Source organism: Pseudophryne corroboree, chromosome 2 (genome assembly GCF_028390025.1).
Source record: "Pseudophryne corroboree isolate aPseCor3 chromosome 2, aPseCor3.hap2, whole genome shotgun sequence".
NCBI classification, from domain to species: Eukaryota; Metazoa; Chordata; class Amphibia; order Anura; family Myobatrachidae; genus Pseudophryne; species Pseudophryne corroboree.
Genome location: NC_086445.1, coordinates 1,007,812,497 through 1,007,826,107, shown reverse-complemented (window position 1 = coordinate 1,007,826,107; position 13,611 = coordinate 1,007,812,497). Strand labels below are relative to the sequence as shown.

General features: G+C 48.2%; 1 protein-coding gene across 2 annotated transcripts in view; it reads left to right on the top strand.

Moving 5' to 3' along the window:
• Positions 1-13,611, top strand: part of BRWD1 (bromodomain and WD repeat domain containing 1) — a 403,503-nt gene that overhangs the window by 154,848 nt on the left and 235,044 nt on the right. The gene's annotated exons all lie outside the window — the stretch shown is intronic.

Here is a 13,611-nt window from a genome sequence, read left to right as displayed (position 1 = left end):
GGGAGAGGAAGATGAGCCTAGCTGCAGAGTTGAGGGCAGATTGGAGGGGAGCGATGTGGGAGCAAGTGAGGCCAGTGAGGAGCACATTGCAGTAGTCACATTGCACATTCAGCAGAGCCGGTGTTAAAAACTAAGGCACCTGTGTTTAAACGTCCCAAAACAGTTAGGATAGAGTTTCCAGGATCAGATCAGCTGATGGAAATCATGGAAGAAGCTTGGGCTTCACCCAATAAAAAATACAGAATTCCCAGAAAATGGGATTCCAATTATCCTTTTCCAACTGGGGACTGTTTAAAAAGGGAAGTGCCTCCTAAAGTAGGTACGCATGTCATTCGATTAGTGCGAAAATCTATTTTGCTGTCAACATCATTAGATGTCACAGACAGGAGAGTGGATGGGTTTTTGAAAACCATATTTTCTCTGTCGGGGGCAGTCATAAGGCCAGCTATGGCTTCAGCTTGGATGGCAAAAGCAGTAGCTGAATGGGCTGAGGTACTGGAAGACGGGCTTTCCACATTTTCTAGGGAGCAAGAATCCCATATAGCTCACATGAAGCAGGCTGCAGTATTCTTGGAAGAAGCGGCAATAGATATGGGTACTATTGCTTCTAAAGCATCAGCTTTAACAGTAGCTGCTCGCAGAGCAGTTTGGTTACGTACATGGAAAGCTGATTCAGAATAAGAAAAGGTTCTGGAATCTTTGCCTTTTGCTGGGAATATTCTGTTTGGTAAGGAATTGACAGTTATTCTGGAATCAGAAGCAGAATCCAAGAAGGTCAGGTTTCCTGCCACATATAACCCCGGGCCTAAGGGTCCGGTTTTTCGGCCATTTCAGTCGCAAGGAAAAACAAAAGGAAAAAGTGATCATAAGCAGCCCCAATACAATAAGTTTGGTAAGGCAAAGAAGCATTGGGCCACCAGAGGGCCAGCTTCCAAACCAGAAGATAAACCATCAGCCTGATGGTGCGGGGCTCCGCCTGGGGGACCCCAGGGTAGGGGGCCGACTTCTTCATTTTGCACAGATATGGCAGCAGTCTACAACAGATGCCTGGGTGCAAGAAGCGGTATCTCTGGGTTATGGTTTCCCTTTCAAGAAGCAGCCTCCTCGAAGGTTCTTCTGCACCAGCCCATCTCGGGTAGAAGCGAAGCAGTTCAGCAGTGCAAGAAGCAGTTCAGAAATTGCTTCAGTCAGGAGTAATTATTCCAGTACGCCCTACACAACGGGGACAGGGTTTTTACCCCAACCTGTTTTTGGTTCAGAAGCCAAATGGGTCGTTTCGGCCCATTCTCAATCTCAAAATGCTAAACAAGTACATTTGGGTACCACGGTTCCACATGGAGACGTTACGCTCCATAGTTTTGGCCATGGAACTAGGGGATTATATGGTATCCCTAGATATACAGGATGCTTACCTACATGTTTCCTATAGCACTGTCTCATCAGTGTTATCTCAGGTTCGTGATCCTCCAGCAACATTTTCAGTTCCAGGCTTTTACCCTTTGGGTTAGCCACGACCTTCAGAGTATTTACCAAGATTATGGTGGTTATGGCATCTTATCTTCGCAAGCAAGGGATAAGAGGATTTTGGTACTTACCGATAAATCCATTTCTCTGAATCCTCTAGGGGACACTGGAGTTCCTTATACATTAGGGGTGTGAAGCTTGCAACCGGAGGTGTGGCACAATCTAAAATTAGTATTGTCTGCACAGCCGGTTCCTTCCCCTTAACATCCCTCCTCCCTCAGTTTTGAAAATGTGACTGAGAGACTAGGACATGAGACTACCGCACCTGGCGAGGAACCGAACCGTACAACAGAAAAACAGTATCCAAGAAGTTCTTTAACCGAAACTAACATTGTTTGTTGAACAATAACCCAAATACAGCAGGCGGACAGCACCCAGGTGGGCGTCCAGTGTCCCCTAGAGGATTCAGAGAAATGGATTTATCGGTAAGTACCAAAATCCTCTTCTCTTTCATCCACTAGGGGACACTGGAGTTCCTTATACATTAGGGGACGTCCCAAAGGTATCCCCGAGGGAGGGAGCGCTGTCTGTTGCCTGTAAAACCAAACGTCCGAACTTAGAATCCTCGGACGCAAAGGTGTCAAACTTGTAAAATTTCGCGAACGTGTGGGCTGAGGACCACGTCGCCGCTATGCAAAGTTGAGTCGTGGAAACACCTCTGGCAGCCGCCCAGGAGGCACACACTGATCGGGTGGTATGAGCACCCGTCTGTACCGGAACCTGTTTACCACAGAAAACATAAGCTTTCCGAATGGCAAGTCTGATCCATCTAGACAGAGACTGCTTAGAAGCCGGCCAACTCTTCTTTGGCCCATCATACAGGATAAATAAATGGTACGACCTCCTAAAGGATGACGTAATCTGTACACCCGCAACGCTCTGACAACATCCAAGAATACATTCCCATCTGCCAGACACTGGAAGATGGGACCACAATCTGCTGATTTACATGAGACCCCGAAACAACTTTAGGAAGGAAATCCGCTCTTGTACGGAGTTCCGCCCGATCCTCATGAAAAATCAAAAAAGGACTCTTACACGATAAGGCTCCTAACTCAGAAACCCGCCTAGCCGATGCCAAGGCTAGTAACAATGTTACCTTCCAAGAAAGATGTTTCAGGTCTGTTCTAGCTAACGGCTCAAAGAGTGGCGACTTCAAAAAATCTAATACCAAATTGAGATCCCACGGTGCAGTGGGAGGACGCAACGGGGGCTGTATTCTCAAAACCCCCTGTAAAAAGGTCTGAGCTTCCGGTAAAGATGCCAACCGCTGTTGAAAAAGGATAGAAAGAGCCGACACTTGAACCTTTAGAGATCCCAGGCTCAGACCTAAGTCTAGGCCGGCCTGAAGGAAAAGTAACAGTCTGGATAAGTGGAAATTTGTCGAATTCCATCCACGTTCCCGACACCCGTCGATGTCCAAATTCTGTAGTAATGTATGGCCGTGACTGCTTTTCGAGCCGCAACCATCGTAGTAATAGCCGTTCTAGGTATCCCTCTTTTCCGTAAGATCCTGGTTTCAATAGCCACGCCGTTAAACGCAGCCTGTTCAGGTCCGGATGAGGAAACGGGCCTTGAGATAGCAGGTCCACTCTCTGAGGTAACCGCCACGGATCGTCCGCTAACAATCCTTGTGGATCCGAGTACCAACTCCTGCATGGCCAATCTGGTGTGATTAGAATCGCCCACACTCTCTTTCGTTTCAACCTCTGCAGAACCCTGGGAATGAGAGGGAACGGCGGATGTAAACCTTTTCGTAACCCCAAGGAAGTGTTAATGCGTCCACTCCTTCTGCTGTTGGATCCCTTGTTCTGGACACATATCTGGGCAGCTGGTGGTTCTGCCGAGACGCCATTAGGTCCACTTGAGGAAGACCCCATCTACTCACCACCATGTTGAAAATCCGTGGATGCAGGCACCACTCTCCCGGGTGCATGTCCTGTCGACTGAGATAATCTGCTTCCCAGTTCTCCACACCTGGAATGAACACTGCCGAGAGGATGACGTTTCGCCTTTCCGCCCACAACAATATCTTTGTGGCTTCTCTTAACGCCATTCTGCTCCTCGTTCCTCCCTGACGGTTTATGTAAGCCGTCGTTGTGACATTGTCCGATTGTACCCTCACGCACTGATTCACTACTAAGTCTTCGGTGAGGAGAAGTGCATTGTAAACTGCTCTTAGCTCGAGACTGTTGATGGGTAATCTGCTCTCCCGTAACGTCCATCTACCCTGAAACTGATGGTCCTCGAAGACGGCCCCCCAACCTCTGTGGCTGGCGTCCGTTGTCAGGATCCTCCAATTCCATATCCCGAATCTCTTCCCTGCTGCGAGATTCTTGTGTAACGACCACCAAATCAAGGAGACTCGTATGTGTGGTCGCAGTCTGATCCGTCGATGAAGAAGCCAGTGTGAACCGGCTCCCTGAGCCAGGAGGTTCATCTGGAACGGTCGGGATTGAAGTCTGCAGTACTGGAGAGCTTCGAACGACGCCACCATTTTTCCGAGAAGTTGCACACAGAGTCGCAGAGACACTGACGGTGTCCCTAGTACTTGATCTACTAACTTCTGTATATCCTTGATTTTGGATTCTGGCAGAAAAATCTTTAACTGTACCGTGTCCAAGATGAGACCAAGGAATTTAATTTGTTGAGTCGGAGTGAGGTTGGATTTCTAGAAGTTTACAATCCATCCGTGTTGAATGAGAAATTGGTGAGACGTCTGAACATCTTTGATCAGCTTCTCTTGAGAGGAGGCCTTGATCAGAAGATCGTCTAGATAGGGTATTATCGTGACTCCCAACATTCTCAACCCCGCAACCATAATCGCCATTATCTTCGTGAAGATCTTTGGGGCTGATGATAGGCCGAATGGTAGAGCTCTGAATTGGTAATGATCCCTCACTGGTGCAAACCTCAGGTAAGCTTGGTGGGGAGCCCAAATTGGGATATGCAGGTATGCATCCTCTATGTCCATGGACACCATGAATTCGCTCTGTTCCGTTTTGAATTTGTATATCTTTAGAAACTGGTTTAAAACTTTTAAATTGAGTATCGGCCTGACCGTTCCGTCTGGCTTTGGCACGACAAAAAGACTGGAATTAAAAACCTGTTCCCCTCTGAGAGGCGGGAACTGTAGTAATGACCTCTGACCGCAATCATTTTTGAATGGCCGTCGGTAGTGCTTCTGCCTTCTGAGGGCATTGAGGCAGTAAAAAACTGACTGTGAGGTCTCTGTTGAAAATTCAGTTTGTACCCCTGGGAGATTGTCGTTGATCTTTGGACAAGTGACTGTCCATATGTCCCGAAAACCTTCCAGACGGGCGCCCACCAAAGGAGATCCCAGGTGGGCCGGAAGACCGTCATGCCACGGTTTTGTCAATAGGTTTATCCTGTTGTCTGGCTGCTGCCTGTGCGCGGCCTCTGCCTCCACGGACTTGTGTACCAAAACCCCGTCCTCGGCCTCGAAAGGACCGTGATCTAAATGAATGAAACGCCGGTCCCGAATTTCCTCTTCTAGCCTGTGGAACTGCTCTCGTATATGGAGTAGGCAGAAAGGTAGATTTCCTTGCTGTAGCCTGCGAAATCCACTTATCCAACTCAGCACCGAAAAGCATCTCTCCCCCAAAGGGGATGGATTCAACCGCCTTCTTGGTGTCAGAGTCGCCTTGCCAATCTCTGAGCCATAAAATCCGTCTAGCTGATATAGCCGAAGCGGAGATGCGCAAAGCTATTCTGCTAAGATCTTGGGAGGCCGGACACAAGTATGAAGCAGATTCTCGAATGTGGTCCGCCAGTTGGGTAATCTCTTCTAAGCTATTTTCCTCCTCAATAGCTTGTACAATACGCCCAGACCATGCGCCCATGGCCTTGTTGACCCAAGCACATACGATCGCAGGTCTCTGTGCTGCACCTGCTGCCATGAATATTGATTTCAAAGTGGTATCCACTTTCCGATCTGACGCATCCTTTAAAGTCGTCACATTAGGTATCGGCAATATTGTCTTCTTCGATAACCTCCCTACGGAAGCATCCACTACAGGTGGAATCTCCCACTTATCCATAATACCCTTGGGTATTTGGAAATTGAAAGCGTTTGTCCGGCTGTTTCCAAGCCTCCTCTATCTAAGATTGGAGGGATTTAGGAATGGGAAACACTGCAGAACGCGGCTTTTGTGATTCGAATAAATCGAATTCTTCTGGTTCCTTGACGTCATCCGCCTTGTAGTCTAGGATCTCTTTTACCACCTCAATCAAAGACTCAATACCCGAGATTGCCGTGTCGGCGTCCAGGGTAGATTCAATTAACTCACCTTCCTCCGTATCAGTGAGAGGATCTCCTTCCTCGTCTGTTTCCGTTATGATAGGAAGAGGTCTTTTAACAGCCTCGTGCACATTCGTTTCTGCATGTGCTCGCGGCGTTAACTTGATAAGGAATTCCTCCATAGTCTTAGCGAATCCCGCAGCCCATTCCGATTGCTGTCTGCGGGATTCCGCCATCTCCTGTGAGATTTTATTTGCCAGGTTAACCCATGACCTAGGCGGAGCACTGCTCCCAGGTGGAGCGTCCTTGTCCAAGCAGGAGTCGCACACCCCGGAGCTGCCAACCCTCGTGCTCTTCTTGTTACACTTCGTACAAACATAGCAGGTCTTAGAAGTCTTGGTTGATGCTTTAGACATGCTAATTAAACCCCGTACTAGGGTATTACGCAGCGCTTTTACCCCTTAAATTAGGAAGGGAAAGCCTGAGGGATCACGGAAGCGAAGGTATTGGAAACGGCTGGACAAACTTATTCCTTCATATGGAAAAAAATTGGAAAATGACCAACTCAAAAATAAAACCATAAAAAAAAATCTTTTTAAATAAAAATGTCACCAGCCGGTTTGCCATCCTCACAGCTCGAACTGTAAATCAGCTACGATGGTGAGGTTGTCCACGTGCTTCTCAGTATTTTCTTCAGGATCTTTTGTATAGAATTCCTTAGAAAATATAATTAGAAAATAAGTATTATACTTCAGGAGATCCTCCTATAACTCCTTTTACCAGCAGAGGGAGCTAATCCTATATCAAAGTTTCATAGGATAAACGTATAAGAGGGGGAGGGCTAATCCCCGCCCCTCAGATTGGCGCCTATATGGAAAAAGCAATATGGCCTCCATTAAAATATTTTTTATCACTTCTATTATATTAATGTAATGTCTCTCCCCCTACCAGTCTACTTGTGACTGAAGCGGGACCACTCTCACCCGGTCCCCCAGCGGCACATCATACTTGCTAGGCAGTGCTGTGTGCCCCACACTGCTTTATACAAGCAGCGCCTAGACTCCGACGGGGCGCGCTACTGGACCTGTCTTACCCGGTCTTCAGCAGCGCCTCCCCTCAGTGAAGCCGTGTCTCCCCGCCGGCGCGCGCGCACTACGGGGCCGACCTGTCTCACAGCGGCTTCTATCACTGAAATAAGAAGTCGCGGTGAGAGTGGGGGGGGGGGGGGGGATCGGAGCGCAGCAGAGCTACTAATACTGTACTACAACCAGTACTCACTGCCTATCCCTTCTGCTTCCGAGGATCTCCTGCTGAGAGATGCAGGTCCCTTCAAAAGGGATCTTTGTCTCTCAGGATACAAAAGGTCTTTGTTACCCTTTTCATTAGGGAGACGCAGCCCATTCAAAGATTCTTTCTAAGTTTTAGTCAGGAGCTTTAGTGCTCCACGTGCTGTCCCTCCAGCACAATTTTCAAAACTGGGGGAGAAGGGATGTGAAGGGGGAGGAACCAACTGTGCAGACAATACTAATTTTAGATTGTGCCACACCTCCGGTTGCAAGCTTCACACCCCTAATGTATAAGGAACTCCAGTGTCCCCTAGTGGATGAAAGAGAGAAGAATTTTTCCATACTTCGACCTTTTAATCCAGGGACAATCCCAGTGAATTGCTCTTGGGCCATCTCCAACAGACAATAACTTGTCTACAGGAGCACGGATGGCTCATAAATTGGGCAAAGTCATCTCTGATTCCGTCACAACGGATGATTCACTTGGGTGCTGTTTTGGATTCAAGTCTGCAGAAAATATTTTTATCGCGGAACAAGAAATCCAAGGTACAGTTAAGGATTCAGGAGCTGTTACACAGTCAAACAATATCAATTCATGTAGCAATGCGAATGATGGGTTTAATGGGGTCAACATTCAACATGGTGGAGTATGCACATTTCCACTCAAGACCTCTGCAGCGTCTGATTCTGGCCAGATGGAATGGAGTCCATTAGACAATAAAGAAACAGACCATAGTACTTTCAGAAAAGGTAAGAAAGTAATTAGTCTGGTGGCTGCAGACATTCCTTCTAGACAAAGGGAGACCCTTTTGGATATCAGATTGGGAGATCCTGACAATAGATGCCAGTCTTCAGGGCTGGGGAGCAGTGTCGGGAAAATTATGGTAATAGGGACAATGGACAAAAGAAGAAAGTTGCCTGCCAATAAACCTGTTGGAACTTCGGGCATATACATGGCACTGATTCAGGCAAAGGACACTGCAAGGAAAACCAGTCCAGATCCGCTCGGACAATGCGACGGCAGTAGCGTACCTCAACCATCAGGGAGGAACTCGCTGCCAAAAAGCAGTGATGGAGGTAAGTCACATACTAAAGTGGGCAGAATGCCATCTTCCAGCCTTGTCCGCAGTGTTCGTTCTGGGAGTCCTAAACTGGGAAGCGGACTTTCTCAGTCGACACACCATTCAAGCAAACGAATGGGCTCTATACCCGGAAGTATTTCAGACTCTGGTAGACAAGTGGGGTTTGCCAGAGATAGATCTCGTGGCGTCCCGTCTGAACAACAAAGTGCCAGTATAAAGGTCAAGAACAAAGGGTCCCGGAGCGATCTTTGTGTACGCCTTGTCAGTGAAATGGGACTTTCATCTGGCATATCTGTTTCCTCTGATCATCCTGCTACCCAGGGTGGTGAGGGGAATAAAACAAGCAAAGGGTGCCGTGGTTCTAATAGCTCTGGCTTGGCTCAGAAGGCATTGGTACATAGATCTGCAGAGGATGTCGATGGATGCTCCACTTCTGCTCCCTCAACGTCCAGATCTATGCAGGGTCCTTGTTATCTTAGACATCTGGATCGACTGTTATTGACGGCGTGGCTCTTGAAACCTCTATACTGAAGTCAAGAGGATTCTCACAACAGGTAATTCAAACTATGCTCAGAACAAGGAAACCCTTCTCAGCTCGCATTTATCACCGAATATGGCAGGCCTATATTCATTGGTGCAGTGAAAGAAATATAGACCCAAAATCTTTCCAAGTTTCCAGTGTCTTGGATTTCCTTCAGGCAGGAATGGATAAACGTTTGAAGGTGGCTTCCTTGAGAGTGCAAGTATCGGCATTAACTGTATGGTTCCAAAAGAAAAATGCCAATTTACAGGATGTGTGCACTTTTTTCCAGGGAATGCTGCGCATTCAACTGCCTTTTGTTCCTCCTACAGTGCCTTGGGACTTAAGTCTTGTTCTCAAAGCCCTTCAAGTTGCTCCGTTTGAACCACTTAATAAAGTGGATCTTAAATGGTTGACAGCTAAAGTTCTCTTTCTACTGACTATGGCATCAGCTAGAAGAGTGTCAGATTTAGGAGCGCTGTCATGTAAATCTCCTTTTCTGATTTTTTTTTTCCAGATAAAGCAGTTCTCAGAACTAGGTCTGGGTATCTTCCCAAGGTGGTATCTAAATTCCACTTTAATGAAGAAATTGTAGTCCCGGCTTTTCAGATATCGGGACTTTCTGCGGGAGAAGCGTCGATGGACGTAGTCCGGGAATTAAGGATCTACATGGATCGTACCAGTGCCATCAGAAAGACAGATTCTCTCTTCATTCTCTACGGATTTCCCAAGAGCGGATGGCCTGCTACTAAACAGACGCTAGCAAGTAGACATTATGCCTTGGATACTTTTGCCTCTCATGACGCTGAATTCGGGCGTAAGGTTCTCCTGTCCAATCAGGAGCATCCCCACCACTAAAAATTGCTTTGGGAAATACCATTGTTATCCTGTGGATAACCTGTGGACTCAGCCGGAGAAATATACGTTATGGTAAGAACTTACCGTTGATAACGATATTTCTCTGACGTCCTAGTGGATGCTGGGAACTCCGTAAGGACCATGGGGAATAGCGGCTCCGCAGGAGACTGGGCACAAAAAGTAAAAGCTTTAGACTAGCTGGTGTGCACTGGCTCCTCCCCCTATGACCCTCCTCCAAGCCTCAGTTAGATTTTTGTGCCCGAACGAGAAGGGTGCAAGCTAGGTGGCTCTCCTGAGCTGCTTAGAAGTAAAAGTTTAAATAGGTTTTTTTATTTTCAGTGAGTCCTGCTGGCAACAGGCTCACTGCATCGTGGGACTAAGGGGAGAAGAAGCGAACTCACCTGACTGCAGAGTGGATTGGGCTTCTTGGCTACTGGACATTAGCTCCAGAGGGACGATCACAGGTTCAGCCTGGATGGGTCCCGGAGCCGCGCCGCCGGCCCCCTTACAGAGCCAGAAGAGCGAAGAGGTCCGGAGAAATCGGCGGCAGAAGACGTTCCTGTCATCAAATAAGGTAGCGCACAGCACTGCAGCTGTGCGCCATTGCTCTCAGCACACTTCACACTCCGGTCACTGAGGGTGCAGGGCGCTGGGGGGGAGCGCCCTGAGACGCAATAAAAACGATATAAAAACCTTATATGGCTAAAAAAAATGCATCACATATAGCTCCTGGGCTATATGGATGCATTTATCCCCTGCCAGTTTCTTGAAAAAAGCGGGAGAAAAGGCCGCCGTGAAGGGGGCGGAGCCTTTCTCCTCAGCACACAAGCGCCATTTTCTTTCACAGCTCCGCTGGAAGGACGGCTCCCTGACTCTCCCCTGCAGTCCTGCACTACAGAAACAGGGTAAAACAGAGAGGGGGGCACTATTGGCAGCTAATATATAAATACAGCAGCTATAACTGGGAGTAACACTTATATAAGGTTATCCCTGTATATATATAGCGCTCTGGTGTGTGCTGGCAAACTCTCCCTCTGTCTCCCCAAAGGGCTAGTTGGGTCCTGTCCTCTATCAGAGCATTCCCTGTGTGTGTGCTGGGTGTCGGTACGATTGTGTCGACATGTATGTGGAGGAAAATGATGTGGAAGCAGAGCAATTGCCTGTGTTAGTGATGTCACCCCCTAGGGAGTCGACACCTGACTGGATGGTAGTAATTAAAGAATTACGTGACAATGTCAGCACTTTGCAAAAAACTGTTGACGACATGAGACAGCCGACAAATCAATTAGTGCCTGTTCAGGCGTCTCAGACACCGTCAGGGGCGCTAAAACGCCCGTTACCTCAGATGGTCGACACAGACCCTGACACGGATACTGAATCCAGTGTCGACGGTGACGAGACAAACGTAATGTCCAGTAGGGCCACACGTTACATGATCACGGCAATGAAGGAGGCATTGAACATTTCTGACACTACAAGTACCACAAAAAAGGGTATTATGTGGGGTGTGAAAAAACTACCAGTGGTTTTTCCTGAGTCAGATGAATTAAATGAGGTGTGTGATAAAGCGTGGGTTTCCCCCGATAAAAAACTGCTGATTTCTAATAAATTATTGGCACTATACCCTTTCCCGCCAGAGGTTAGGGCACGTTGGGAAACACCCCCTAGGGTAGATAAGGCGCTCACACGCTTATCAAAACAAGTGGCGTTACCGTCTCCTGATACGGCCGCTCTCAAGGAACCAGCTGATAGAAGGCTGGAAAATATCTTAAAAGGTATATACACACATACCGGTGTTATACTGCGACCAGCGATCGCCTCAGCCTGGATGTGCAGCGCTGGAGTGGCTTGGTCGGATTCCCTGACTGAAAATATTGATACCCTGGATAGGGACAGTATATTATTAACTATAGAGCATTTAAAGGATGCATTACTATATATGCGAGATGCACAGCGGGATATTTGCACCCTGGCATCCAGAGTAAGTGCGATGTCCATTTTTGCCAGAAGAACGTTATGGACGCGACAGTGGTCAGGTGATGCGGATTCCAAACGACATATGGAAGTATTGCCGTATAAAGGGGAGGAGTTATTTGGGGTCGGTCTATCGGACCTGGTGGCCACGGCAACGGCTGGAAAATCCACCTTTTTACCCCAGGTCACCTCTCAGCAGAAAAAGACACCGTCTTTTCAAACCCAGTCCTTTCGTCCCTATAAGGGCAAGAGGGAAAAAGGCCGCTCGTTCCTGCCCCGGGGCAGAGGAAGGGGAAAAAGACTGCACCATGCAGCCTCTTCCCAAGAGCAGAAGCCCTCCCCCGCTTCTGCCAAGTCCTCAGCATGACGCTGGGGCTCTGCAAGCAGACTCGGGCACGGTGGGGGGCCGTCTCAAGAATTTCAGCGCGCAGTGGGCTCACTCGCAAGTGGACCCCTGGATCCTGCAGGTAGTATCACAGGGGTACAAATTGGAATTCGAGACGTCTCCCCCTCGCCGGTTCCTGAAGTCTGCTCTACCAACGTCTCCCTCCGACAGGGAGGCAGTATTGGAAGCTATTCACAAGCTGTATTCCCAGCAGGTGATAATCAAGGTACCCCTCCTACAACAGGGAAAGGGGTATTATTCCACGCTGTTTGTGGTACCGAAGCCGGACGGCTCGGTGAGACCAATTTTAAATCTAAAATCTTTGAACACTTACATAAAAAGGTTCAAATTCAAGATGGAGTCACTCAGAGCAGTGATAGCGAACCTGGAAGAAGGGGACTATATGGTATCTCTAGACATCAAGGATGCTTATCTCCATGTCCCAATCTACCCTTCTCACCAAGGGTACCTCAGGTTTGTGATACAAAACTGTCATTATCAGTTTCAGACGCTGCCGTTTGGATTGTCCACGGCACCACGGGTCTTTACCAAGGTAATGGCCGAAATGATGATTCTTCTTCGAAGAAAAGGCGTATTAATTATCCCTTACTTGGACGATCTCCTGATAAGGGCAAGGTCCAGGGAACAGTTAGAGGTCGGAGTAGCACTATCTCAGGTAGTGCTACGTCGGCAAGGGTGGATTCTAAATATCCCAAAATCACAGCTGATTCCAACAACACGTCTACTGTTCCTAGGGATGATTCTGGACACAGTCCAGAAAAAGGTGTTTCTCCCGGAGGAGAAGGCCAGCGAGTTATCCGAGCTAGTCAGGAACCTCCTAAAACCAGGACAAGTGTCAGTGCATCAGTGCACGAGAGTCCTGGGAAAAATGGTGGCTTCTTACGAAGCGATTCCATTCGGAAGATTCCATGCAAGAACCTTTCAGTGGGATCTGCTGGACAAATGGTCCGGATCGCATCTTCAGATGCATCAGCGGATAACCCTATCTCCAAGGACAAGGGTATCTCTCCTGTGGTGGTTACAGAAGGCTCATCTTCTAGAGGGCCGCAGATTCGGCATTCAGGATTGGATGCTGGTAACCACGGATGCCAGCCTGAGAGGCTGGGGAGCAGTCACACAGGGAAGAAATTTCTAGGGCTTGTGGTCAAGCATGGAAACGTCTCTTCACATAAATATCCTAGAGCTAAGGGCCATTTACAATGCCCTAAGTCAAGCAAGGCCTCTGCTTCAGGGTCAATCGGTATTGATCCAGTCGGACAACATCACGGCGGTCGCACACGTAAACAGACAGGGCGGCACAAGAAGCAGGGGGGCAATGGCAGAAGCTGCAAGGATTCTCCGCTGGGCGGAAAATCATGTGATAGCACTGTCAGCAGTGTTCATTCCGGGAGTGGACAACTGGGAAGCAGACTTCCTCAGCAGACACGACCTCCACCCGGGGGAGTGGGGACTTCATCCAGAAGTCTTCCAAGTGATTGTAAACCGTTGGGAAAAACCAAAGGTGGACATGATGGCGTCCCGTCTCAACAAGAAACTGGACAGATATTGCGCCAGGTCAAGGGACCCTCAGGCAATAGCGGTGGACGCTCTGGTAACTCCGTGGGTGTTCCAGTCGGTATATGTGTTCCCTCCTCTTCCTCTCATACCAAAAGTACTGAGAATCATAAGAAGGAGAGGAGTAAGAACGATACTCGTGGCTC